The 4,194-nt window shown below is 47.0% G+C and overlaps 1 protein-coding gene and 1 non-coding gene across 2 annotated transcripts in view; one reads left to right on the forward strand and one right to left on the reverse strand.

Annotated features, from left to right (window-relative positions):
• Positions 1-4,194, forward strand: part of RTF2 (replication termination factor 2) — a 46,319-nt gene that overhangs the window by 33,233 nt on the left and 8,892 nt on the right. The gene's annotated exons all lie outside the window — the stretch shown is intronic.
• Positions 1,156-1,209, reverse strand: LOC111724476. The gene has a single exon (XR_002772776.1). It is a non-coding gene; the product is annotated as a small nucleolar RNA U54 (small nucleolar RNA).

Here is a 4,194-nt window from a genome sequence, read left to right on the forward strand (position 1 = left end):
GAGGCAGGAGACTCGCTGGAGCCCAGGAGTTGGAGGTTGCTGTGAGCTGTAATGCCACGGCACTCTACCCAGGGGGGCAGCTTGAGGCTCTGTCACACAAAAAAAAAAAAAAAAAAAATAGTTGTTTGAGTGATGTAAATATATAGATAGACATTTTGCTCCTCATTCAACCACTGTTACCTCTCGGAACTTCCCTTCTGGCCTTTTAATTTTTTTATATTTTTTATTGTTTCAGGTTAATTGAGGGTACAAAGAATTAGGTTACAGTGTTTGCATTTGTTAGGTAAAGTCCTTTTTATAATTGTGCTGCTGGCCTTTTAAAAAAATACTTAAATAAACTAACATCCAGAGGTCCTAGGAACTGGAATATACTATGACTAGCCTGCTTTTTCTTTTAACATGTAATAAGCATTTTCTGCACTGTCAAAAAACTCTAGAGTGGAAACTCCATTTCTCCCATTTTTTTTTTTTTGACATCTAAGTTACAAGTGAAGCAAAACTTAAAGTGACTATACAGTTTGAACATGTTTGTGTAGTAACAGTACTTGGAGAAAAAAGCAACAGCGGGAAAGTGTGGTCGTTTTTCCCAGTTCGTACCTGCTGTTCATCCCCGAGAGTCAGCTTTGGCTTGGGCCGCAGGTGTCTGCCCTTCCCTGCACAGAGGAGAGGCCCACCCTGGCCACTGGCATTGTGGATGAACACCAGCTTCCTGCCCTGGTCTCAGTGACCTGCGGGGATGAGCCACTACACCCCGGTTCCCAGGGTGAGGCCAGAGCCTGCCAGGCCAGCCGCATACGCAGAGGGAGTGGCAGCTGGCAGGGCTGTGGCCCGTCTCAAGGACGGATGCCTAACCAGGTCCAAGCAGTTAAGGCCTTTGGGACTGTATGGGTTTGTTAGTAATGGAGCTTTCCAATTTTTTTTGAGACATAATTTCACTTTGTCACCCTTGGTAGAATGCTGTGGTATCATAGCTCACAGCTACCTCAAACTCTTGGGCTCAAGTTCTCTTGCCTCAGCCTCCCAATTAGGTGGGATTTCACCCTCCTCGGCCTCCCAGAGTGCTAGGATTAAGGCGTGAGCTGCTGTGCCTGGCCTGAGCTTTTGAATTTTTTGAGAGAAACTACAAGATGACTTAATTTTTGTTTTTTTAATGTCTGCTGGCTCAGAATAGCATGTAAAACTATCACAGCAGGTATCTCCTCATTGCCAGTTCTGTTTAACAGTTACAGTGTAAAAGGCATAGTGAAAATAATTTTAGGCCATTTTCACTTTACTTTTTGAAGCTAAGCAACTTGTCACTTTACTTCTCTGAGTCAGCCGTGTACATTAACAGGTCAGCCCCACCACTTTTTGTCTGAGACTGTTACACTGACCCTTCTTTAGGGACTTTGTGTGCACTGGCCTGGGCAGGGCAATTCTGACCTTCCCTCTGGCTCAGTGAGTGTTTTCTGGTATCTTCAGGCGCCCTGGCAGTCCAGCTCCCTGACCCACTTGCTTCTCAGCCAGAGTGGACAGGTGAGGCGGGAGCAGAGTGGGCGGCCCAGACCTGCTCTGCACCTGCGTCCACGTCATCCTCAAAATGCAACAGCTCAGTTTGTAACGTGAGGGCTTACTTTTTGTCATTGGTGCTAACTCAACTTTAAAAATCAACAGCTCTGAGCACAGTACAACAGGACTATATGTGGAATGGGGGTGAAGGCCTCCACCAGTGATACCTAGAGGAAAGAGACCGCAACCCTGACACTATAGGAAGGTGGTGGGAGCAGCAAGGAGCAGCAGAAAGCAGCAACAGAGATCCCAGGGGGAGAAGGGCAGTCAGGCAGGTGCGGGACCAAGTCCTTCCACCTCGCTGTGTGCCCAGGGGGCTTGTTTATGCCATAGCCAGCTCCAGGCCCCTGGGCTTACCTGCCACCTGATTCTGTTCCTGTAGACTCTTTTCCATACCCTCTCGGAGGAAGAGCCACCCCCTCCAGAGGGAGGCTGCAGCCCAGGCTGCCCCAGTGCAGGACTCCCCAGGGGCCTGCTCCTGTGAGGGAGACTGAGAAGCAGCTCCTTTTCTTCAGGGCGGCCCCTCCTTCCATCAGGCCTAAAACCTCTCTGTGGCAGCACCGTTAGAGATTTGGGGGTCAGAGGAAAGTATCTTCACTCATGAAAATTTACCAGACCAATCTAGAAAAGAAGGTCATCTTTTAGCCTGAAACAATCAGTTTTGGAGACAAGAACCCAATCAGTAACCCAGCTAAGGCAAGCACTGACCAGGGTCAACAAACATTTATCAACATCTTACGTGCTGGGAGGAATTAGAAAGTCTTTGGCAACTTGAGGAAAAGAGTACTTTCATGTCTTTTCTTGTGCTGAGAATATTTTCTGTAAAAGAAATTCCAAGTATAGTATGTCAGTTACTGTTCTGGTCACAGTGGGTCTATTATTAAAATTGTGGTTACATTTATTTAAAGAACTTTGTTCTGCAAACAGTCTTTATTTGGCATATTTTCAGATATCTGTGACTATGATATTTAATCAAATTGCTTTTTGTAGGTATCAGGAAAAAATTTTTTTTGGCTGATCTGCGCACGCGCGCTCTCTCTCTCTCCACCCCCCCTCTCTCTATATATATCTTAAAAGTCATATGACCTGCAGTGATGATTGTGTGGTGCCAACATAAGGATGAGCATGTAGATCAGTGGAGTAAAATTGAGATCTTTACATCTCTGGATAACAGACCTGAGTATCTGAGCTAAAACTATAAACCTCTTAGGAAAAACAGGAATAAATCTTAATGATCTTGGGTTAGGCAATGACCTGTTAAATATGACACCAAAAGCATAGCTGTAAAAGAGAAAATGGGAAGTTGAATTTCATCAAAGTCAAAACTTTGTGCTTCAGAGTGATACAGGTTCCCCCGTTCAGGGCTGGACAGGGACCCTGGTTTCCTAGGCCTGGGCAGTTTGCTGTAAGCCAGGCCTCCTGTGAAGTGGACCTCCTGCCATTTTGCCCAGAGGTGGAGGGGCTGCCTTCATTTGTTAATACACTCATCAACATTGAAGTCTGCCAGGTCCTGGCCACATGTAATTCTCAAGCCCTCCCTTTTTTACAAAACAACATATAACCCTTAGAAAAAAGGGTTAAGGTGGCACCTGTAGCTCAAGTGGCTGAGGCGCCAGCCACATACACTAGAGTGGAGGGTTCGAATTCAGCCCGGACCCGCCAAACAACAATGACAACTACAACCAAGAAATAGCCGGGTGTTGTGGCAGGTGCCTATAGTCCCAGTTACTTGGGAGGCTGGAGCAAAACAATCACTTAAGCCCAGGAGTTTGAGGTTGCTGTGAGCTGTGATGCCACGGCACTCTACCCAGGGCGATAGCTTGAGGCTGTGTCTCAAAAAAAGAAAAAAAGCATTACAAGTATGAGACTTCCCACTTGGGTCTTTCCCTCTGCCAGAAGCTCTAGTGCTTTTTATTCCTCCTGTATTCCTTTCTATCTGACCACTGATCTGTGGTCTGTGAGTTCGTTCTTCACATCTCTGAGACCAAGGACCCACCACAGAAAGAAATTCTGCCAACAAAAGGATACCATCCGGAAAGTAAGACACCCCACCCGAGGGGAAACAATACTTGTGAATCGTATACTTGCTAAGGGTCTTGTTCAGGCCTGAATGTTTATGCCTCCAAGTTCCCATGTTGAAACCTAAGCTGGAGGGCAGTGGTGTTCAGAGGTGATTAAGGACGAGATGGGATTAGTGCACTCACTAAAGAGGTGGAGGAGCCCTTTCCCTTCCCCCTTCTCTTCAGCCTGAGGACACATGAAAGGCTTCACCCACCAGGAATGGGGCCTCATCAGACACCACCTGTGCTGGTGCCTTGATACGGCCTTCACAACCTCCAAAAGTGAGCTCAGAAGTGAGCAAAAAATTTCTATTGTTGATAAATTTCCCAGTGTAAGGTAATTTGTCTGAAGAGACTAAGGCAGAACTTATATCCAGAATATACTGTATAAAGAACTCCTACAACTCGGCTCGGCGCCTGTGGCTGCTCAAGTGGCTAAGGCACCAGCCACAATGCACCTAAGGTGGCGGGTTCGAATCCCCAGCCCGGCCTGCCAAACAACAATGATGGCTGCAACCAAAAAATGGCCGGGCGTTGTGGCAGGCGCCTGTGGTCCCAGCTACTTGGGAGGCAGAGGCAGGAGACT

The sequence above is a fragment of the Otolemur garnettii genome, unplaced genomic scaffold (genome assembly GCF_000181295.1).
Source record: "Otolemur garnettii isolate 467f Iridium unplaced genomic scaffold, OtoGar3 scaffold00023, whole genome shotgun sequence".
NCBI lineage: Eukaryota > Metazoa > Chordata > Mammalia > Primates > Galagidae > Otolemur > Otolemur garnettii.